A 25,498-nucleotide genomic window follows, 5' to 3' on the forward strand; every position below is an offset into this window, starting at 1 on the left:
ACTATGTCTATGAAGTTTCTAATGAAGAGTAAGTTTCACATAAAAATTCTTTTTATTAATTTTAATGGTATATGATAATAATTCTGGATTGTTATTGAACTATTTTCTATTTAATGCAACAGCCCTACCAAAGAACAACAACAACAATCCCAAGAACCTCCGGTGGCACAACAATCAGAACAAGAAGTACCTGTTAATGTATAAGCATACAATTCTTTAATATCACTTTTGTTTAATATAATTTTGGTTCACTATAATTTTGGATTTAGGTTCACTATTAGTTTGGATTTCGGTTCACTATAATGATTAATATTATTTCTGTTAAATATAATTGTGAATATGATAATAGTTTGGGATAATTATAGAAACGTTTACTGTTTAATGCAGCAGACCTCTGGAACAGCAACAACAGCCCTGCGAAGAACAAACAGCGCAGCAATCCGAACAAAAAGCACCTATTGATGTGTAAGTTTTACTGCTTATATAAATACGATAATGTTTACTGCTTATACATGGTTTAATTATGGTTCAGTTGAAACCAGAAATGAATTCAATGCGTTGTTGTCTTTGAACTCTCTTCTGTTTCTTATAGCTACCCTCCAAAACCCAAAAAGCAGGGTGTTATGGGGTCTCTTACAAGTTCTGTTATTGAAGAATTTTTCAAAGATGACGATGTCTATGAAGTTTCTGATGAAGAACAATCCCAAGAACCTCCGGTGGCACGGCAATGAGAACACGAAACTCTAATCTTGTCATCATTTGATAGGTATGTTACTTGCTTTTCTTTAATATCATTTTTATTTAATATCATTTCGGTTCACTGTAAGTTTGGATTTAGGTTTACTATTTGTTTAGATTTCGGTTCACTATGATGATTAATATTATTTTTGTTTAATATCTTTGTTAAATATCTATCATCTTGCAGTGCTGCTCAACCTAGGAAAAGGGAAGATGAAAGGCCTTCCTTTAACCTTGGGATAAGTCCACCAGCATCTCAACCAAGTCAGCCCTCTCAACCGAGTGTTTCACAGCTTGAAATCCTGGAAGAGGCGGTGGTAGATGCTAGAGTGACAGTAACATTAAAGTTTGCTAAAGCAACAACTTCAGAGCCATCCTTACCAGCTGCTGAAGTTTACAAAATCCCGGAGAAAAAGATAAAAATCACGAACGAGTTGATTGAAAAGTATTATCATTGGATGACACATGTGAAACAGACAAGAGATGGTAGCAATGAATATGATGCAATATTTGTCTTGAAACATGAGGCACTTTACGAGGAGTTAAGACAATATTTTATGTCTCTAATGCCCAAAAAACATGTGCATGCCTCGGTAAATTCTTTGCTAGTTGCAATAAAGTTAATGATTTTTCAAAACACTCTTATATAGTATATCTCTTAAATTTTCATTCTGTAGGTGGTTAGTATACATAGCATGATTCTCAACCAAATAAAAGTTCGACGGTATCAGGAACAAATATGTGCCACTGGATATTGTGGTAAGCTAAATTTCTTATTCACTGCTGATTACTTTTCGGTTCGGTGGGAATGTTAATATTGATTCACCTGATTCTTATGTGTTTTGTTGAGTTCTTTTGCATGAAGAAAATTTTTCTCTTGATGATTGAATGTTTTTCAAGTATTATTCTTTTTTCAGTGCAGTGCAAATGTGATTTAACTGATATTCTTTTTGCAGAATTTTATGTTGGGAACACATGGCGAGTCCTACATTGTTAAAAGGACAAACAAAGCCTACCGGTTCGATATTGAACAGTATGCCCACCACCGCCAGTTTCTTGACAAAAGAAAACTTGCATCGCATCCATTTGTAAGTTGTAATTTCTAAAAATTCTTCGATAATTCTCTTGTTTGATATTATTTTGACTGAAATATTTTATTATTTTCCCAAACTTCATCTATTTGTGCCAATTTGAAATGGAGCATATTGCTGGTTGTGGATTGCTGATATCAACAAAAAAAAATTCTATGTGCTTGACCCTGTCAATAAGCTGCCAAAAAATATACGTGATTCAAGGAAGAAACTGAACAAATTTGTTGTAAGTTATTTTCTTGTAAATTATTCAAATTATTCAGTACATGAAATGAGTTCGGTTGAATGTTGTTAATTTATTTTTTTAATTTTTGCATACCTTTCAGGGATTAATAATTTCTCAGATGAGGGTTTATGCTGGGGCAGAACCCTTAATGGAGGATGGACTAGGAATAGAAGCAGAGTATATCCTACTAAATGGTCAATGTACAAAGTAAGAATCTTCCTCTTCTATAGTACTATTTTTAGTATGTTTTATTTTATATACTATTAATCGTATTATACTCGATTCTTGCTTAGTTATGATTGTGGAATATACGTCATGAAATGGCTCGAAACAATTGATCCACAAAAAATCAAAAGTAAGATGAGATATAAATATAGAGCTTGGACACAAGTTAGTACTTTCTAAATTTATAAACTTCTTTCTTTTTTTATTTTAGTTGGGTTCATTTCTTATGTAACTAATTCCTTTCAATTGAAATGCAAGAAGAGATTGATAGCTTCATGTACCAATGTGATTTGGAAATCTGAAGCAATAAGACTCCTGAAACCATCTGATGCCCTCTCCAGCCCTTATTGTAAATTCACATCTGGGATTTAGATAGTAAATAGCATATACTATGATTGGCTGGTTGTAATTAACAATATTTTGTTTAACTTGTTTAAAAAGCAAAAAATGCTTACTTCAAATGTATATATGTCAATATTAATCTAAATGTTAGTGCTAATATTTATATTTTATCCAAGATAGATTACTCATCTGAGATATTAATTTATATATCTGTTGGAACTGTCTGGCTGCTATTTTATTCCAAGTTCTCAGTGATTGCAATCACTGTATTTACCAATAAATTACGAACTCCAAAAGAACACAGTAAACCAAAATTAATACAATAGGCGAACTGAAAGTTGGAAACACACTGAACCCCTAAACCCTGAACCCTAAACACTAAACTCTAAACCATGAACCCCTAAACTCCTAACCTTAAACCCTCAACACAGTGAACCGAAATTAACACACTAGGCGAACCGAAAGTTGGAAATACAATGAACCCCTAAACCCTAAACCCTAAACACTAAACACTAAACCCTGAACCCATAAACACTAAACCCCTAAAACCCTAAACCCTAAAACCCTAAACCCTGAACCCCTAAACACTTAAACCCTAAACCTGAAACCTGAACCCTGAACCATGAACCCTAAACCCTAAACCCTAAATCCTAAACCCTGAACCCCTAAACCCTGAACCCTGAATCCTGAGCACTAAACCCTAAAACCCTAAACTGAAAACCATAAACCCTAACCCTTAAACCCTAAACCCTAAATCCTAAACCCTGAACCTTGAACCCCTAAACCCCTAAAATCCTAAATCCTTAACCTCTAAAACCTTAAACCCTAAACCCTGCACCCTGAACCCTGAACCCCTAAATCCTAAACCCTCAACCTTAAACCCCTGAACACAGTGAACCGAAATTAATACACTAGACGAATAAAAAAACTGCATATATCAATATAGAATTTTACAAAAAAGGTGACTATTCATTAAAGACTAACAACATTTAGAAATTAATCCTGCCATAACCATGGTGAACCAAAATTTGCTCATGGGTGAACAAAAATTTACATTAATAAAAACTAAAACTTGTACAATCCTCTATTGGATAATTCATATCTGGTGCATTGTAAAGAGTGGAGCTTGACTGAATCGATGATCCAGAGTCTAAAAGGTTCAACTACAAAAGACATAATTAATTGTATATTAGCAAAATGAACAATTAAATTTTTAACTAATCAAAAGCAAGTCAATTTTACCTCACTTGGAGCTGTCTTTTTATTTTTCTTCATGGCATTTGAGATCTTTTTCCAAGATTGATCCAAGTCTGTTCTTGGGCCGACCTCTTGTTTTGACACGTGGTGGGCTTTGAAGGTCATTCACATTGCTTAATGTCGCTTCTTCGTGGGTTAACAAACTTTTTCCTTTGCTTCTCTCTTGATATTCTTCCATCTCCGCCATGAACTTGTCAAATGCTCGGTGCAAAATTCCTATCAACTTTTCAGACTCGGATGCAAATTCACATATATTGTGCAACCGAAATACCAATTCATCAAATCTCTTACTTCTTAGCTCCAGTAGAGATTCATCTTGGCTGCTCTTGATGTGTGTATGCCTCCTCTTTATGTTCTTGCTCCAGCGTTCCAATATGTATTTCGGTGCCACGTTATCCACTCGCTCAAAGCTTAGGACGCTTAGGGAAGGGCAGCACAATATGCCTCTAGACTCAAACAGCAAGCAATGGCACTTTACATCTCGTAATACTGAGTCGTAGGCGACGACAAACTTGTTGAATGTGGAGTTAGAAACCTACTCTATGACTTCATATATTGTGAAACCTAGGGTGAAATGCACTGATCTTGTGATACAGTTCACTTTACCTCTGAATTGAGCTTGAAGTTCCCTGAACTTCTCATGGGTATATACATGCTGAAAATGTGCCTCTATTATTGATTTTGTTGCGCACGGTATCACAATATGAAAATCTGCAGCATCAAATTCTCTGTCTACTTGCTCTCTGCTTGCTAGACAATTGTCGTATTGTTTCACGAATTGTCTCAATGAGCTATTCCGTGTGATGAACTTGTTGAAAAATGAATGCATGCTCTCGCTCCTTTGTGTGCTTCTCATCCCGACCCAAAAGTGGTGATCCAAGTAAACTGGAATCCATATATGCCGATCCTCGTACAACTCTGCAAACCAAAGTGAACCCATAAGGTGTGGTAAACCGAAAATAGTGCATGCTTTGGGGAAAAAAGATATGAGCATGAAAATAATTCGAATTGAAATCTCAATTACCTGAAAGCCACTTGTTGCCTCCGAGGCCGTATTTTCTAAGGAAATCGATCCAGTTTTTGTCAAATGCTTCTTTTGTGTACGAGTTCCAAATAACACGGCTCATCTCTTGTTCAATTTTGTTGTGTCCCTTGTAGGCATTTAATTTGCTTGGGATCTTCTTCATAATGTGCCAGATGCAACAGTAGCGAATTGTTGTTGGCATGCATAGCTCAATTGCCATTTGAATCGATGCACATTGATCGGTAAGAATACCTTTTGGTTCCTTTCCTCCCATGCAACGTAGCCAACACTCAAATAGCCATTTGAATGATTGGATGTCCTCATTTTTCATCAGCGCGCATCCAAGAAGTGTCGACTGGCCATGATGATTCACGCCCACAAAAGAACCTAAAACCACATTGTACCTGCATAAAAAACAAGCAGACGGTGGTGAACCAAAATATATACACGCACTGAACATAAAAAATATATATGAATGAACTAAATACATGTTTGTGTTTAGGTGGTGTCAAATGAAACCATGTCTCCGAAATAATCAAATGCAGTCCTGCTTCTTGCATCAGCCCAGAATACATGTTTAATGCAGTGATCGCCTTTAAGGTTAAGCTTAAAGAAGAAATTTTGGTTCTTCTCTTTCATTCTTACTTGATACTTCCCAAATTCTTTGGCATCGTCTTCTTTAGAAATATTTCGTACTTCCCTTATAATGTAATTCCTTACATCTTTTTCAATAAAACCTAGTTCACGGTGGCTGCTGCCATAAATGATTGGTAAGTTTTGCTCGGTCTGATTCCGGCTTCCTCGTGGGTTTCGATGGTGCGACGCACAAACATGCTAAGCTCCCTGTGTTGTTTGAGCATCTCAACCTGGTCTAGACAACAAGGATGTGAGTGATTCAAAACAACTTTGGAAATCGTCCAAAGACCAACAAGGAAAGAGGTTTTCACTGGAGTGTCTTCTATTAGATTTGTCCAGGACTTGGGCAAGTATCTTGGGGTTACCCTTAGCCATTCTAGGGTTACCCATTCAGCTTTCAATAGTGTCCTAGATAAGATTCGGAGTAGACTAGCAAGCTGAAAAGGGAGTTTACTCAATCGGGATGGTAGACTCTACTTGATTAATTCCGTTGCAGTCGCTATTTCCACATACCAGATGCATGTATCTATTTTTCTCAAAGGAATCATTAGTAAATTGGAGTCTATGATGAGGAATTTTCTTTGGAAAGGATAAGTTGATGGAAGAGGGTTGCATCTTGTTAGTTGGAAGGTACTGGTTACTCCAAAAAATCATGGAGGTTTGGAAATTAGGGATCCTTATTGTGTGAATATTGCTCTTCTTGGGAAGCTAGTTTGAACTTTTTTCCAACAGTCTGGCAAGTTATGGGTCCAATTGTTGGATACCAAATACCGATCATCTCTATATGATTATTTTGGTTGTCCTAAGAACAAGGACTCTCCCATTTGGAGGAGTCTTTGCAAGGCTTGAGAAGTGTTGAAGGATGGATTTGCTTGGTGTATTGGGGATTTGAACCAGAATTTTTAGTTTTCTAGCTGGAGGAGAGAAGGGCAGGTATCTAATGAGATGGATTATGTTCACATTTCTAATTCGAACCTCCGGATACAAGATATCTAATCGGTTGGTAGTGGCATTTGGATACTCTTTATTCTCCTTTATCTCAAAATCTGAAAGCTAATATTATTTCTTACAATCCAGATGTGCAAGCAGGCCCGGAAGTGGGTTGGTATTGGTCTATGTCTGCTGCCAAAGTCTATGATTCACGCAATGGTTACTTGTGGTTGTGTAAGCAGTTGTTTGGTTGGGAGGAGCCGGAGAATTGGCTTTGGCTTTGGCGCCAGCTTGTTCCGGAAAGCACAAGTTTTTAGCTTGGCTGTGTCTTAAGGAGGCTCTTCCTACTGCAAGTTTTTTGTTTTTGGAATTACAACGTACGTCTCTTCCCTCTATTCTAAATGGTTTTTGGAATCCTCTATCCATTGGTACTTTCAAGATTAATTGCAATGCTAGTTATCCTGGTTCAGGTGATAGTGTTGGTTTTGCTTGCGTTATTAGATATTGTAATGAGAGTTAGCAAAGGGGATGTTTGGGAATAATTGAGAGCAATAGTATTCTTTAAGGAGAATTGGTTGCTATTTGGAGATGATATCTCTTAGTTTGGGATGTAGGTCAGCGAAATGTTATTTGTGAGACGCATTGTGTGAAAGCGTTTAATCTTGTTATTAATCACCAAGATGGTTTTGAGTTTATTCATTTGTTGCTGCTCAAAATAAGGGATATCATGCATTGAAATTGGCGTGTTAACTTTCGTTTGATTATGAGAGATACAAACGCAGTGGTAGACACCATGACAAAAATGACAGTAAAATTACAACTTTATTATGTGAAATTTCTTTCTCTTTAAAAGAAATTTAAGAATAATCTTAAAAAAATTATCATTCTATTTAAACACTTCTTTTATTTTTTTATTTTTTTTGTTTAGTTTATTTATGCAATAAAAAAATCTAATCTGACGTGTAATCGCTCCCAAATAGTGGTTAAATTGTGGTACAATACGGAAAGTCGGCAGGCTATCCTCATTTAATTAGGCTTGAGCTGCTACCAACTTACTAATTAATGTATTGAATTAAACATGTTGATGTCAATCACACATTAAAGAATGATGCATCAATGAAATTGAGTAAAAGGGGCTATTATACAATTTCATAGGCTTCTGAATCTGTAAAATAAGGGTATTGCATTAAAGTTACTTAACATTAAAAAATAATGTAGATTAATTTTTAAGAAACTTTTAGTCAACGTTTTAGGTTTTAATAAAATTTAATCATTTACCTTTAACTTTTTATTTCGTTCGACAAATTAATTTTATATAAAAAGATTCATATGAAAATTCTAAAATTTTTTACAAATTATTTTATTTTTATTAAATAATAATAAAGATTAATTTGTCTATTTTTTTATTAAAATATAATGTGATGATTAATTTATCTAATAAAATAAAATATTAAAGACTATATTAATTTGGTAACTAAAATTTATTAAAAAGTAAAGCATTTGATTCAAAAAAATTAAGAATTAATTTGGAGTATTATTAAGGAAAAAAAAAAGATAGAAAGAAAGTCCCAAAAGGTCTTATAAATAGTAGTAAGACTTGGATAAAGTGTCCTTCAAGGGGTAAAGATAAAGAGAATAAAAGTAAATATTCTTTTTTAATTATAATTTATATGTATTAATTTAATTTTTTATTTTCAAATAAATGTTTGTTATTTAATTGACTTTTTCTCATCTATCCTTAAAATAATTATCAAAATCTGCTAGATGTTGATATTTATGGATAAATGACAAATGTGCGATATTCAAAGTTTGGGCTTAATAAAATTCAACACCAATTAATATGAACTTTTAGAAATAAAAATAAATGCTTCTGCAATAAAACCGAATTTGATAAGTAAATAGTAAAAATATAATTATTTTATTAGTTTTTATAGTTTTAATAAATTTTTATTTAGATTTTATATTTTTTAATTAAATTAAAATATTAAAATTAACATAATATTTTTTTAAAAAAAATATATGATTAAATATTTAATTATATTTTTAATTGAGAATATTTTAAATTTATAAAAAAATATTCAATTAATTTTAATATTTTTTATAATAAAAAATTTTAATTATAAAATTAAAAATAATTTAAAAATTTAATTAAAAAATATAAATATTTAATTAAAAATTAAATAAAATTATAAAAACTAATAGAATAATTAAAACTAAAGATAAATCACCACGGGAGCGATTTTCGCTATGGCAGTTTGGCTTCCAAGCATATACTTCATGATGTAATGTAACTAAACTACTAACAATATATTGAATATAAAAATGTATTAATAGACATGTAGACTAGTAAATTATAATTGTATTAGAATTAGTATTATTAATAAGCTAAAAAGGTTAAGTGAGGCAGATGTCAAATGTAAAAATGCTTTCTGACTTGGCTTGGCGAAAATTCAAAGCAACTGAATATTATATATACTAGCTACTAGCTACTACTTAGTTCAATGGATTCTGACTTCGCTGAAGATTGAGCATGGCATTATTGACCTTCACCAACCCAATATCACAGCTTCTTAATTTCTTCTCCTTCCATACTCGAGAACAATTAGTAATGTTGACGGAGGATCGATCCGGTGTTTTGAACTATATGTGATGTGTGAAATTTTGAAGATCCATCGGTTGAGTCTATTTGAAGAGAGTCATAGAGAGTGCGACAAATTTTATCCGGTGAGGCCAGTATTATTAATTTTTCGCACTTATTTAAACATATTAATGAATTAACTATTAAATTAATCTAACTTAGTCAATCTAAGAGAGTTAATTGTAGGGTTTCTTAGCTACACTGATTCCCTTAGTTGGGCTTGAGTTTCAATTTTATTGGGCTTTAATCCTGTGATAATATTTTATTCGAAATTTTGATTGCATAAGCTAATACAAAAAAAAAAGCTGATCATGGAATCAATATAGCTATTAGGGGTGCACAGACCCGGTCCAGTTCGAAGGTCCGGTCCGGTTTCGAATATTTTAGGAACTAATTTGGTATGATTTCATTTGGTTTAGGGTCGGTAAGGGTCTCAAAAATAGATCCAGTCATTATTTCGGATCGGGTCCGAGCCATAGTTCGGGTCACCCGAAGTCGGCCTAGTGGCCCGGTCATCATACACAATTAATATTTTTTGTTATTAGTGATGGATCATGACTATTCTTATGTGAAATTTAAGTATTGTAAACCTTAATATTTTGTGTTATTAGTTATTATAAGACTATAAATTAATGTTTTATGTTTAGAATACATAAGACTTTAGACTAATGTATAATATTGTGTTATTTGTATTGATTTAAATATTTGGTATTATTAAACAATATTAGTATTGATTGTGGTTTTATTTTAGTATTGATTGTGGTTATATTTTAATTTTAAAGAAGGATTGGTTCTTGTTATATTTTTCTAAGTGAATTTTACCATGTTAAATAATGGTTGGAGTCTTGGAAATTTGGATATTTTTACATGTTATCTTATAAGAAGGTATCAACGTAATGTAATGTTAACGACTCGATTTTCACCCAATTTTCACCCGGTATAATTATAACGCAAAAGTGTATTAATTTTATCGGGTCTAAAGTTGAATTCAGATCTAATAAATAGACCCAATGTATATTTTGAGTCGAATCTGAATCCCATCAAATTCTGCTTCACCCGCTCATGTGCACCCCCTAATAACTATTGGCCTATAAGCCTATTGCCAGTTCGCACTTTGCAACATCAGTTTTTTTCTTTTTTTTTCCCTTTTTTAATATATATAAACAAAATCAGTTAATATTATATGAAATTTTCGTCTTTCAGAAGGTATTGTATGTTGGCAGTTTTGATGGGACTAGTCCGAAAAAATCCTCTTAATTTTTTTAAAAAATATTAAAAAACTAACCAATTTTATAATTTATAATAATTAATTAATTATTATTAATATTTTTAATATTATAAGATTATATTTAATAGTATAAGATTATTTATTCTTTTATTAATTAAATACTCATCCTTTAATAAAAAATACTCATCCCTTAAACTTTCTCTTATTTTAATAGTAGAATATGATTTTCCGCCTTATATTCTTTTAAATGAAAAAGAAATTCAATAATAAAATATTACACTTTACTAAATAACTAAACAAAAAATTGAAAAGATTCACTCTCTCTTACTAACAGGGCTTTGGGAATTTTGGATGGCATGATATGTTGGCCTGCATGACTTAGTAACGGCTGACGTCCCACACAAAGACTAGACTTTGAAATGAAAATACATGATTAACCTTGACTAACAGCAACCGCTCAATATCTTCATCCTTCCTTGCAAAAGGTACTTACTGTTTCATAATATGAAGCGACATCATCAGGATTAAGTTGTACAACACATAAGAGGTTTTGCTTCACCACCTAGAAAATACAAGTACAGAAGCTACCATAAGTTAGTAAGCGAGGATTACAGCACGCACCAAAAGAAAACACAAACGGAAAAAGCGAACAAAATAACCAAGAGAACAAATATAACGTGATACTAGTGATGGCAAAAATTACCTAAAGAACTCTGTAGCTGTATCGTTAGTGTCCTTTGTAAGTTGAGATCCTCAAAAACATTACCATTATATTATGTGTAGACTTTAGTTACTAATATAAATTATATGTTAAAATATAAATATACATTAAAAATAAATTAAATCACATATATATTTATACACAAATATATAAGTGATTTATTTTAGTAGTTGATTTTGGTGTTTGGATAAAAACATTATTATAAGTAAATATAATATCCTTAGAAAAAGGGTATCCATCAAGCACCAGTGGTCTAGTGGTAGAATAGTACCCTGCCACGGTACAGACCCGGGTTCGATTCCCGGCTGGTGCATATTTTTGCAGGTTCTCTTTTTTTTTTCTGGGTTAATAAGCTCTTGTTCGTTTTATTTTTTGAGTTTTTGATGGTCAGATCCTTTAACCATTTTGTAAATACAAAACTTCAGTTGGGCCAAACCATTTTTTCAAGCTTAGCTCCAACTGTACTTCGCATAGTAATTGGTCCAAGCCTTTCTTCCATTACTGATCCAAAGAAGAAGAATAATAAAAATCTAGTTATCATGTATTTTAAGGATATATTTTAATAGTATAATAATAGGTATTTTTTAAATTTTTTTACGTATTTAATACATTAAAAATATAAAAAATTATTTTTAATAACGTTTAGCAAAATATTTTTTGTGATATTCTTAAAATATATCATTAAAACAGATGTAAGCAAGATTCTAATAATAAATATGCTTATTAGGTGTTACTAAATACTAAGGTGATGGCGTGATGCAGCATATATATAAACACTAGAAGTTACTTTGTAAAATATCTAATTAAGATTTTCTTTTATTGGTGAACGTGGACATAGTCCACAGAGTTCAGGATTACTCCATAAATGTTTAATATTTTGTTTCATAAATACCGCTTCTCTTTCGAAGATTATTTCAGTCGATTTCGAGACAGTCTCTTATATTTAGAAGAATATATATATAATTTAGAATTTTTTAAAAAATAATTTTATTTGGTGTATTAGGAATTTAAACTAAAATTTTATAATAGAAGTTGATAATAAGACTATTTAAAAATAATTCAGAATCATAATATTTTACAAAAAAATATTTATTATTTGAAGAAGATATATTTTAATTTGGAACCTAAGATAAAAAAAATATTATTTGTGAAATAAATTGCGTGAATATTTTTACTCTTATCAATAATTTATAGAATAATTCTGATTTTGTTGATTTTTTAGTAAAATTTTGGATATCACGTACTACAAGAGAACCGCCTCTTAGCTGCACCAAATTACCAACGTTCTCAGAAAACACCGCAGGTCAAGTGAGCTGCTGTGGTTTTTGTTGCGTTTCCAGGCTCCGCTCCTAATGACCCCGAATTGGTGGCTGTTTTGAACCCCAACTGCATCTAATAACCTGTTGGGGGAGGGGTTGTTCCATTTAGATACCCCCACCAAAATAATTTGGCGGCCGAGAAATTAAAAAGGAAGGCAATGGAGGATGAAGTAGCACCCGAGAAGACAAAAAGATAGGAAATGGAGGATGAAGTAGCAACTGGGAAGATAAAGATGCAGGCAATGGAGAGTGCTCTGATATGTCTATTTCAAGGGTAAGCTGAGAAGCTTCCATCAGAAGTTGTCGCATGGATGAATTCGTTGGAGGGACAGATTAGAAAGTAGATCTTAGGATTGTGGAATTTCTTTTTTTTTTTAAATATACATTTTTTTGGTGTTGACTATGCAACTCTTAACGAGAAATACATTTTATTGATATTTGGATAATTATATGAATTTTAGATTTAGTTTTGCTAATGTCGTTTTCCATTAGTTTATTTTTCAGATATAAAATAATTTAACATACTAATATTAAGAAATATTCCAAAAATAACAAAAAGAAAACAAAAAGAAAATCCTAGTACATTCAAATTAAAAAGAGCATTGATTGTCAGCGTACAATACAATATTTTTGCGGCCATTTAACCGAAACATAGCGGTGGTTATAAAATAGCAGTAGAAAATTTGAAAAAAGTGATATGAGATAGCGGCGGTTTCTAACCGCCGCCAAATACATTTGAAGAAAATAACGGTTGTCAACTAGCAGCAGTTTTAAACCGCTGTCAAATTTGTGCTGAAATAAACCTTTAACAGATAGCGGCGATTTTAAACCGCTTCTAAATCCTGCGCCGCTATTTCATGATTTTGCGGTGGTTGTGCCAGCAGTTCTTTAGAACCGCCGCAAAATCATATTACCACCCTCTTACAGGCGTCGCTTAACAAACCGCTGAAATTCTGTTTCGCGGCGGTTTAAAACCGCCACTAATCTACAAAAGAACTGCCGCAATTTTGCGCTTCCGTTGTCGTACGGTTGATCTAGAGAGATAAAAATAAAGTGATAAATATTATGACAAAGACTACAACGAAGACTCGTACTCATCAAACAAATTTTCGTTGTCTTAAAAAGAATTTGAGCATTCAACGAAACCGTTTTATGTTTTAAGTAATTTTTTGTTTTTTATTTTTTTAATTTTATTTATTCTGTTATTACTTTTCAATAAAAAAACATAGAATAACTGTAACATACATAAGTTATTTACTTAATTAATAGCAAAATCGTATATCAATTCAAATTTCAACATGATTTTTGTTCATACCCTGACCCAACGATAAGGCCCAGGTCCCAACAAAAGGCCCAACCCAAAAAGGTTGAGCTTCGCCTTGTACCGACCTCCTCCCTATGAAGTCGGTTCCTATCACGACTAACCCTAAAGAAGTCGGGGACGAAGATTAGCTGGCAGATAATCACTCATTCAAATGAGTAACTGCCCCTAAAATCTCTCTACCCACTTCTAGGAGCCATATCTCAACCTCCCTAAGATAAAGGAACAGTTATCCACCTTAAAAGGCGGAACTACTTCAGCGGTGGTTATTGGTTCACCATTATAAATACACTGACATTCCTCAGGTATCTCTAAGTCCCAATGCTCTCTAGACCTACTCACACTCTTGCTGACTTAGGCATTGGAGTGTCTTTGCAGGTACCACCCCCCATTCTTTCACATACACAACTCGGAGGCGGCTCCCAGACGTAAACCAAGTCGTAGACCACACTCCTCCAACGCTTGGGCCTCACAAACAAGCCCAACCACCGTCCGGTTCTAGGTAAGCCTCGGAACATTGGCGCCGTTGCCGGGGACCCGAGAGATCAACCAGTGATGGCGGACAGATCCCCCGAAGAGGGTCATGTGGAATCAGATTCTGAACAAGAGAATCTGGACGCCGGAAACAATGACGCAGACTTGACCCTTCACCAGGAAACCAACGATCAGCACAGAGAAGGTACCTCCGGAGTCAAAAATCCGAAGGCGAATTCTTCAGAAGGGCGCGAATCGGAGAAAGATGGACCATCCCACGCAACTGAACTCATGGGATTAGTCCACGTCCACCAAAGTCGCCTGGAACAGTTAGAACAGGAACGGGAGCGACAAAGGGAGACTGAGAAGAACCTAAAAGAGGAGATGGAACGACGAAAAGAGCTAGAAAGAAAACTCTTGAAGTTAGAATCCTTCCTCAAAGGTCAGAACTCCCGTGAAGAACGAGAAGAACCGCCCCTAGGAGGGGAGGATCCTTTCAGCGAGGACATAATGAGGGCAAAAGTTCCGAGAAACTTCAAAAGCCCCGATATGGACCTCTATGACGGAACCACGGATTCGAAGCATCACTTAAGCAATTTCAAAAGTCGAATGTACCTGGCTGATGCTTCCGACACTACGCGATGCAAAGCTTTCCCGACCACCCTATCGAAAGCGGCGATGAAGTGGTTCGACAGCCTCCCTCCGAGGTCGGTCACCAGTTTTGAAGACCTCTCAAGAAAGTTTTTGATGAGGTTCTCTATCCAGAAAGACAAAGTGAAACATGCGCCAAGCCTCCTGGGAATAAAGCAGGAGGTCGGAGAATCCTTACGAGCCTATATGGAAAGGTTCAACAAAGCATGTTTAGAGATCTAAGACCTACCCACTGAGGCAGTCATAATAGGGTTAGTCAATGGGCTTAGAGAAGGTTCCTTCTCACAGTCCATATCCAAAAGACACCCCATCTCCTTAAGTGATGTGCAGGAAAGAGCTGAAAAGTATATCAACATGGTGGAAAATGCTAAGCTGAGAGATCTAAGTTGGCAACCTGGGCACCTTCCCTCAACAAAAGAGAGGGAGAGGGAAACCAAGAAAAATAAAAAACTCGGCCTCGATAGACCAAGGAAATATCACTCTTATACCCCTCTAAAGGTTTCTATAGTGGATGTATACAGAGAAATTTCCAATACCAAAAGGCTGCCACCTCCCAGACCCATTAAAAATAAAAAAGGGGTGAGCCGCAGCGACTACTGTGAGTACCATAAAATATATGGTCACTCCACAAATGACTGTTACGACCTTAAAAATGTGATAGAAAAGCTGGCTAGAGAAGGTCGGCTTGACAGATATCTCATAGAAAGGTCGGACATTCATGGGAAGAGAAAGCGAGACGATATGGATAGAAGAGACCCACCACCGCAGACTCCGGAGAGACATATCCATATGATCTCAGGAGGGTTCGCGGGAGGGGGACTCACCAAATCCTCTCGTAAAAAGCATCTCAAGAGAATCTACCAGGTCGGAGGAGAATCATCCGACCTCCCTACCATTTCATTCACAAAAGAAGATGGGCAAGGAATAATCCCTGGACACGATGATCCAGTGGTAATAACTATGATCCTAGCAAATGCCCATCTCCACAGAACCCTAGTAGACCAAGGAAGCTCAGCGGACATCCTTTTTAAGCCCGCTTTTGACAAACTAGGGTTGGATGAGAAAGAATTGAGAGCTTACCCCGACACCTTATACGGATTAGGCGACACGCCAATAAAGCCACTGGGATTTTTGCCCCTCCACACCACTTTTGGAAAAAGGGGAAAAATCAAAAACTCTGAGTGTAGACTTCATAGTCATCGATGTAGGGTCAGCATATAATGCTTTAATCGGTAGAGCTACCCTTAATCGACTCAGAGCGGTGGTATCTACTCCCCACCTTTGTATGAAATTCCCGACCCCAGCGGGGATAGCAATGGTAAGGGGAGATCAGAAATTGGCAAGGAAATGCTACAATGAAAGCCTAAACCTGAGAGGAAAATGCAGAGAGATTCACACAATAGAACTTGGTGGTGCAAGGGCTAGAGAAGAGCTGCGACCACAGCCGGAAGGAAAAACCGAGGAGATACAGGTAGGCAAAGAGGAAGGAAAAAATACTCACATAGGAGCCAACCTAGGGAAAACCCTAAAACAAGGGTTGTCTAAGCTCCTAAGAGACAACTCCGATCTCTTTGCCTGGAAGGCCTCCGACATGCCTGGGATAGACCCCGAGCTCATGTCCCACAAACTCTCGGTCTACCCGGGGTCCCAACCCATGCAACAGAGAAGGCGCAAGCTCGGCCCAGAACGAGCCCTAGTAGTAGAAGAACAAGTACAGGCGCTCCTAGAAGCCGGCTTCATCAGAGAAGTCAAGTACCCAACATGGCTAGCCAATGTAGTGCTAGTCAAAAAACAAAATGGCAAATGGAGAATGTGTGTCGACTATACCGACTTAAATAAGGCCTGTCCTAAGGACCCTTATCCACTACCAAGTATTGATACCCTAGTAGACTCCAGCTCGGGGTATCAATACTTGTCGTTCATGGACGCCTACTCGGGGTATAACCAAATCCCGATGTATGAGCCAGACCAGGAAAAGACATCCTTCATCACGCCCAGAGCAAATTTTTGCTATGTGGTCATGCCATTTGGATTAAAAAATGCAGGGGCCACATACCAAAAGCTGATGAACAAAGTGTTTGCTCCCCACCTTGGGAGCCTAATGGAAGTATACGTCGACGACATGCTGGTGAAAACCAAGAAAGAAGTCGACCTCTTGTTAGACCTCTCGCGAGTCTTTGACACCATAAGGTTACACGGTAGAGGCGGGAAAATTTCTAGGGTTCATGCTGACACAAAGAGGGATTGAAGCCAATCCCAATAAATGTAGAGCTATCCTGGAAATGAAAAGCCCGACCTGTTTAAGAGAGGTCCAGCAGCTAAATGGCCGACTCACAGCCCTCTCCAGATTCTTGGCAGGATCAGCACTAAAATCCCTTCCACTGTTCTCCTTATTGAGAAAGGGATATCAGTTCGAATGGACTCCTGAATGCGAGGAGGCATTCCAGGAGTTCAAAAGATTCTTGAGCCAACCTCCGATTCTGACCCGACCTGTAGCTGGAGAAGACCTCGTCCTATATCTATCTTTAGCAGACAAGGCTGTCGCGTCAGCCCTGATAAGAGAAGACGAAGTCGGCCAGTATCCAGTGTATTTCATCAGCAAAGTTTTACAAGGACCCGAGCTAAGATACCACAAACTAGAGAAGTTTGCCTACTCCTTAGTAGTAGCCTCACGAAGGCTATGGCCTTACTTTCAAGCTCATACAGTAAGAGTCTGCACGAACCAACCCATGAAGCAAATCCTCCAAAAAACGGATGTCGCAGGGAGAATGGTTCAATGGGCAATAGAGCTCTCTGAGTTCGACTTGAGGTATGAAACTCGGACGGCGATTAAAACCCAGTGCCTCACCGACTTCATTGCAGAATACGCAGGAGATCAAGAGGAAAAGCCAACTACATGGGAACTCTATGTAGATGGATCCTCAAATAAAACAGGAAACGGTGCAGGCATAATATTGGTGGATGAAAGAGGAACCCAAATAGAGGTTTCCCTCAAATTTGAATTCCCAACTTCAAATAATCAGGCCGAGTATGAAGCCCTGATTGCCGGATTGAAGCTGGCAGAAGAAGTCGGTGCTACAAAGGTGATGATATACAGCGACTCACAAGTGGTGACCTCCCAGATAAGTGGAGAGTATCAGGCAAAGGACCCAAATATGAAGAGGTACTTGGAAAAAACTCTGGAACACCTTGGGCGCTTTGCAGAAACCGAGGTCAAACACATAGCTCGGGATCTGAATAGCAGAACAGATGCCCTATCCAAGTTAGCCAGTACCAAGCCAGGAGGGAATAACAGAAGCCTGATCCAGGAAACTCTCCAGGAACCCTCCGTGGTAAAAATAGAAGACAAACAAGAGGTCCTTGAGGTAGCCGGTTTAAACCTCGGATGGATGAACCCCTTGGTCGAATACATGAAATTCGACATCCTTCCCAAAGAGGAAAAAGAGGCCAAGAAAATTCGGAGGGAAGCACAACATTACACTTTGGTGAGAAATATTCTCTACAGAAGGGGGATATCAATGCCATTGTTAAAGTGCGTACCGACCTCAAGAACCCCCGAGGTGTTAGAGGAAGTTCACAGTAGGATCTGCGGGAATCATCTCGGAGCAAGGTCACTAGCCAGGAAAGTGATCCGAGCTGGATTCTACTGGCCGACCTTGCAGAAAGATGCCACAGAATTTGTGAAAAAGTGTTAACCATGTCAGATGCATGCAAATTTCCATGTGGCTCCCCCGGAAGAGCTCATCAGTATCACTTCTCCATGGCCCTTTGCAAAATGGGGAATGGATTTGTTAGGTCCTTTTCCCCATGCCCCAGGACAAGTCAAATACTTGATCGTGGGAATAGACTACTTCACAAAGTGGATAGAAGCAGAACCATTGGCCACCATATCAGCCCAAAGAAGCCGGAGGTTCCTCTACAAAAATATCATCACAAGGTTTGGAATACCCCATTCCATTACTACAGACAACGGAACCCAGTTCACTGACTCTACCTTCAAAAGCCTAGTGGCCAGCATGAAAATCAAACACCAGTTCACTTCCGTGGAACATCCACAAGCCAATGGACAAGCCGAGGTAGCCAACAAAGTCATATTGGCAGGGCTGAAGAAAAGACTACAAGGAGCAAAGGGAGCTTGGACAGAAGAGCTCCCACAAGTATTATGGGCTTATCGAACGACGCCACAATCTGCCACTGGAGAAACACCTTTCTGACTTGTTTATGGCGTAGAAGCCATGATATCAGTAGAAATCAGCGAACAAAGTCCAAGGGTGATTCTCCATGATGAGGACAAAAACATACAGGGGCACAAAGAGGAGCTCGAACTACTCCCCGAAGTTCGAGAGCAAGCCCAGATAAGAGAAGCAGCGTTGAAACAAAGGATGACCACCAGGTACAACAAAAAAGTCATTCGAAGAAGCTTCACCTCAAACGACTTGGTCCTGATCAGAAACGACATTGGAGTCAATAAATCAGGGGAAGGAAAACTCGCTGCTAATTGGAAGGGACCATACAAGATTAGAGAAGTCCTAGGAAGAGGTTATTATAAGGTGACCGACCTAAATGGCACCGAGTTACCAAGGTCGTGGCATGCTTGCAACATGAAAAGGTACTATAGTTAAAAGCGAACTCTACTCCCTGATGCACTCTTTTCCCTACTTCATGATTTTTTCCCAAAAAACAAAGGGTTTTTTCTGAAGAAAGGGTTTTTAACGAGGCATCATAGTAGAGCCTAAGGGGAACAAGTTGTTAAAAGCCCTTAGTAGCAGTAAAAAGTACCTTTCCAAATAAATAAAGATCTTTTTCAAATATCTCTCATAAAAAATCCTTCTTGTTTATTTTCTTTTCTACGAAACGCGCCGACTTAAGCTCGACAAAACGTGAAAATCCCATGAACCGACCTAGATGGTCGTCAGGATAAAATGACGAGGTACAAGTCGGTGTAAAGAGGTTATATAAGTTGATCGTAAGAAACTCGGAAACACTCCGACTTATAAGTCGAAATGAAAACCCGAGTAGAGAAGCTCGGAAACACTTCGACCCGTAAATTGAAATGAAAAACCGAGTAGAAGAAAAACGCATCGCAAAAATAACCTAAGACATAAAAGCTCAATAAACCACAAAGTTGAGTATAAAGGAATAGTGGAAAAGAGAGATCGAAAAAACCTAAGGCCAAAAGACTGTCAAGCTCATAAAGACAGACAAGCCAAAGAAAAGGTTTTTCAAGAAAAAGGTCGGAGAAATTTTCTAAAGTATCAAACAAAAACAGAAAAGCATGCACACAAAAGGTAACTTAAACCCTTATAAAAAAAAAGGGTATTTATAAATATTTTTTTTGTTACCCTTATCCAAAAAAGGGTTTTTTAAATATTTTTTGTTTACGGCCTTAAAAGGCCAAGAGAAATGTCAGTGTACCATTACTACCACAGATATAAAAAGAGTTCAAAAAAGGGGGGGACCCACAGGCCGGGCCCCCATATAGCCAACAAATTTTTTAAGTATCACCACCGGGAGTAGTAGGATCACCACCAGAATCAGGAAGAGGAGTCAGAGCGCCATCAGGACCAGGGAGAGAGGCACCTACAGGAGTTGGAAGAGAAGTCTCGGGAGTCTCGGAAGAACTCGGAGCATTGTCTGGACGGGGAGGAGACTCTATGATTCTCTGACCCCGAGTCTTCAACTCAGACTCAGATACAGGTCGGGGAGGAGACACAATGGCCCCATTAATGACAATTTTGTCAGGGTCCAAAGGAGAGAGATCCAAATCGGGAGCAAGGACGCCGACCTGCTCCTTAAAAATCCTCCAAGCCTCCTCGGCTCCCTCAGTAATAGAGTCCTCCAACTCGGCGTAAGCAGTCCGAGAATTCAACAAGTCCTTCCTCACCTCCACGAGATCCTTGAACAAGCTTGAATAACTCTCCTGCGCCTTCTTCCTCAAGCCCTCCTCCATATTGCATTGGGCTTGTAACTTTCTCCCCTTCTCCCGAAGATCATCCATCTCCTCCCTCAATTTAGCGACCTCCTCCTCCAACTCCTTCTCATGTTTCTGATATATGAGAAGCCTTTCCTCCAACTCTTCAACCCTCGAAGTTGAACCCAGAGATCTAAGAGGAGTCTTCTCAAAAACATCAAGAAACTTGGTGCACACCGCCGCCGCCCTGACACTCTCCTGAGCCAGAATAGTGAGGTGGTTCCGAACAGAAACATCATCCATACCTATACGGGTATGGGGATAGATGTATTTCCGGACAAATGCAGGAGCATCCACCTTAGCCTCACCTTCAAAAGAAGAGGAAGACTCTAAAGTCTTACACTTCTTCTTCTCTGGCTCAGGAGAAGGTCGGGGGGAGGGGCGGGTGAAAAGAAGCCGAGGAAGAAATAACAATAGGCCGAGAAGGGGTCCCCAAAGTTTGAGGAGGAGGAGGAGGAAGAGAGGAGCTAGTTACCCTGGCACCGCCAGCCGTGGCGCGAGATCTTGCCCTGGCCTCCTGGACTCTCTGGTAAGATTCGCTGGAATTCTTCTTCGCCATCTCTGTAAAAGCAATTATTAGCCAAAAAATTCAGACAAGTCGGAAAAACAAGATACAAGTCGGAAACAAAGTATAAAAGACAAAGGCTACCTAATTGTGCCTGGACAAAGGACGGCGACCCCTGGAGAAATTTTTTGGTATCCAGATATGGGGCCCTCCCCCACACTTCTCGGAGGAACCCCACAATGGCTGCCTCCACCTCATCCAAGTCATCCAAACCATATTTATCGCAGGGGGAGGCCTCCAACCAATACAGAGAAAAGCGAGGAACAAAATTTTCATCCAGGAAAAAGGGGTGGTGACCCTCTACACTTTGAACTTTGAAAAAATAATTTTTAAAGTCATGGAAGGATTCATCAAAAAGGGTGAAAACTCTCCGACCTTGTATGGCTCAGAAAGACACACATTGCTGCTTGTTATTTAGCCCACTGAAGGGCTTGGTCATATGGAAAAGATAGAAGAAAATTCTCAAAGAGGTCGGAAAATCTAAGGCGTGGCTGATAAACTGGTAAATTTTCAGAAAACCCCAAAAATTGGGGTGAAGTTGGGTAGGAGCAACTCGGCAGTGACGCAAAACAGCTATTTCAAAATCAGAAAATGGAAGAAAAACACCCAAACGGGTAATCATGCTTTCATACATGTAGAAAAAATGAGGGACCTCCTCAGTATCCCTCCCAAAACAAACCCGGTCTTCCAGACCCGGGACCACCAATTCATACTTCGACTCATCCTCCTCAGAAGTACAAATATGGTGATGAGTGCGAAGGTTGGTGATGAACTCGGCATCGACCAAGGGTTCCTCCCCCAAGACCGTAACATCAACCCACTGAGCAAGAACTTCTACAAAAGACATTTTTCCCTAGGGTATGATGAAAACCTACAAAGGGAAAAGAAAAAAGAATAAAAAACGAGAGTTCCTAAGGGGCATGAAATCTAACAACCTACGACGTCACCTTCTCTCTCTCAAAAGAAAATAAAAGGCATACAGAAGCACTTAATAAAAGGGAAGAAAGAACCAACCTTTGCCTAAAAAGGAGTAGAGGAAGATGAAAGCCTTCAACGAAAGTATCCCACGAACAGATACGAAAGTGTTCCACGAACAAATGAAAGGAAAAAAATTTTGAAAAATCGAAGAAACGAAACAACGAAGGAAGAGGGAAGCATTTATAAGCACGTTAGGGGCATAATGGTAAAAATGGAAGCGGTCATTAATGAATGCACCGTTACCAAGGTAATTAATACCTACGCACACCCCTAACGGATGCGACGTTTGATTAGATGTAACTGTGAAAATCAAAAGTCACGAAAATTCACGTCGGTTGCAAACAAATCACGTTGGTTCCCTCACAAGTCGGTTACGACCCCGAGTAGAATACTCGAACCCAAATTTTAAAGGAAATTGGGCTCGAGTAGGGGCACTGTTCATACCATGACCCAACGATAAGGCCCAGGACCCAACAAAAGGCCCAACCCAAAAAGGTTGAGTTTCGCCTTGTACCGACCTCCTCCCTATGAAGTCGGTTCCTATCACGACTAACCCTAAAGAAGTCGGGGACGAAGATTAACTGGCAGATAATCACTCATTCAAATGAGTAACTGCCCCTAAAATCTCTCTACCCACTTCTAGGAGCCATATCTCAACCTCCCTAAGATAAAGAAACAGTTATCCACCTTAAAAGGCGGAACTACTTCAGCGGTGGTTATTGGTTCACCATTATAAATACACTGACATTCCTCAGGTATCTCTAAGTCCCAATGCTCTCTAGACCTGCTCACACTCTTGCTGACTTAGGCATTGGAGTGTCTTTGCAGGTACCACCCCCCATTCTTTCACATACACAACTCGGAGGCGGCTCCCAGACGTAAACCAAGTCGTAGACCACACTCCTCCAACGCTTGGGCCTCACAAACAAGCCCAACCACCGTCCGGTTCTAGGTAAACCTCGGAACAATTTTCATGCCCATATATAATTGTAATTTTTTTAAGCTGTGGAATTATTTGAGTTTTATAGTTTTCACGATTGAAAAAATATAAGTGTTATTTGATAGCTAGAATAATGTTTTTTTTTTAATTTAAAAACAAAATCTCAATAAGCTAAGGCATGTACCTATATATCCTTGGTGAGTTGATAGCTGAATGCAACCACACATGTAAACAATTGCCCAAGCTATACGCGTATATAGTATAACGTACCAGTAATCCAAATAAACTAATTAATATAAGTACATAAGTGATTGTTATGGTGCGTAAAAAAATAGTGTTTTTATTAAAAAATAAAAAATAAATATTTAATTTAAAAATAAAAAATAATTTTAAATATTTAAAATTTATTATAAAAAATAAATTAAAGTTAAAAAGGACCAGGTGTCCAATGTATGTTATCTGTTTTGTGCCATGTTATACATATCCTCTATATATTAAGAGTTATATCTTCTACCAGGTGGCTACTTATTTGATATACGCAAATAGATAGGTTCTAGTGTGAGATTCAGATATGCATCGTAAAAATGAAGAAAAAAGAGAGTTCTAGCTAGCATGGAACTCAGCATGAAACTCAGATATGTGTGTGAACTGTGATTTGATTACTCCATCAAATTAAATAAAGAAGATTGTTCCTTGCAATTCATCAACTAATAATTTTTCTTAGTGTAATAATAATAAAGGGATAAGTATGATTTTGGTCCCTAATATAGGGGTCGAAAATTTATTTTGTCTCCAGTCTTTTTCGCTATAAAATGATCCACAAAGTTTTAATTTGTTTCAAAATCGTCTTTCGAACAAAAATACCCCATTCTTTCCCAAATCAACCAAAAGCGAAGCTGAACCCAGAAGCTGAACCCAAAAGCTGAAGCAAATAAGAAGCAGAAGCAAAAACAACACTAATAAACTCAGAACTCAAAAAATCATCATCATAAAAACTCATAAAATCATCATCTGAACTCAAACAAACAACAATAAAAGAAGAACAACAATAACAAAAGAACAACAAGAACCCAGAACTCAAAATCATCATCATTGTCAAAACTCAGAACCCAAAATCAGATAAACGAAAACCCATAACTTAGAATTCAGAAAAATCAATCGATAATGGAATAAGAAGAACAACAACAACACAGAAACTAAATTGATAATCAGAAGCATGCAGAAGCAGCAGAAACCACAAAAAACCAGAAACCAGAAACTGGCAAGGAGCAGCGACACCAGCGGCCGAGCGAAGAGGAGGAACAGAAACAGCGACCGGCGCACGACATTCACCCCTCGCGGATCTGCTGGCGCCGACGTCGAGTCAGGAAGAGGAGTAGCGGCAACATCTGGCAGTGAGATCCAGCGGAGACGACGAGGAGCAGCAGTGGTGGCGGTAGTGAAGAGTGGCGGCGGCGAAGATCCTTCCCCTTCTCCCTCTTCTTCCCGAAACCCCCCTTCTCCCTTCGCGTTCCCTTCCCCCTCTCCTCGAGGAGCAGAGCGGCAGCGGCAGCAAAGAACGGCGGCAGTTATGAAGACCGGTGGCGGCGACGAAGACCCTTCTCCTTCTTCCTCTTCCTCCCGAACCCCCCTCCCCTCTTCTCCCTTCGCGTTCCCTTTTCCCTTTCTCCTTTACGCTTTAAGAAGAAGAAGAAGAAGCGGGGAGCGGCGGGCAGCGGTGCGGCGGCATGACTTCTCCCTTCTCTCCCCTCTCCACCCTCTCCGAAGACGAAATAAATTTTCGACCTCTACGTTAGCGACCAAAATCATAGTTATCCCTAATAATAAACGAATACAGTTACTCATCCCTTTTGGAATAATATAACATATTCTAGACATACTCGTCAAACTAATTAAAGGCCGAGAGAAAAAAAAAAAAAAAACACATCATGTTCTGCATTTAACATAAGCATGTTCCACCTGCCTTTAATTTGTCCAGTCTATCATCCACAAAGTCGTACTTTACTTTATTTTACATTTTGCAATATATACTAATAAGTTAAATATATATAAGTGTTTGAATAGTTGCCATAAATAAAATAATATACCAAATTATTCCGCATGTCAATAATTAAACAATAATATTATATGAATAATAAATATTATTATTTTAAATTAATATTTGTTCACTAATAATTTATACTCATATTTATAAAAATTTATATACATAAATTAATATCATTT

The 25,498-nt window shown here is 37.7% G+C and overlaps 1 non-coding gene across 1 annotated transcript; it reads left to right on the forward strand.

Moving 5' to 3' along the window:
- The first annotated feature begins 11,298 nt into the window (after positions 1-11,298).
- TRNAG-GCC (transfer RNA glycine (anticodon GCC)) lies at positions 11,299-11,369 on the forward strand. The gene has a single exon. It is a non-coding gene; the product is annotated as a tRNA-Gly (tRNA).
- The last annotated feature ends 14,129 nt before the right edge of the window (positions 11,370-25,498 follow it).

This window comes from Arachis hypogaea, chromosome 3 (assembly GCF_003086295.3).
Source record: "Arachis hypogaea cultivar Tifrunner chromosome 3, arahy.Tifrunner.gnm2.J5K5, whole genome shotgun sequence".
Taxonomy (NCBI): Eukaryota; Viridiplantae; Streptophyta; class Magnoliopsida; order Fabales; family Fabaceae; genus Arachis; species Arachis hypogaea.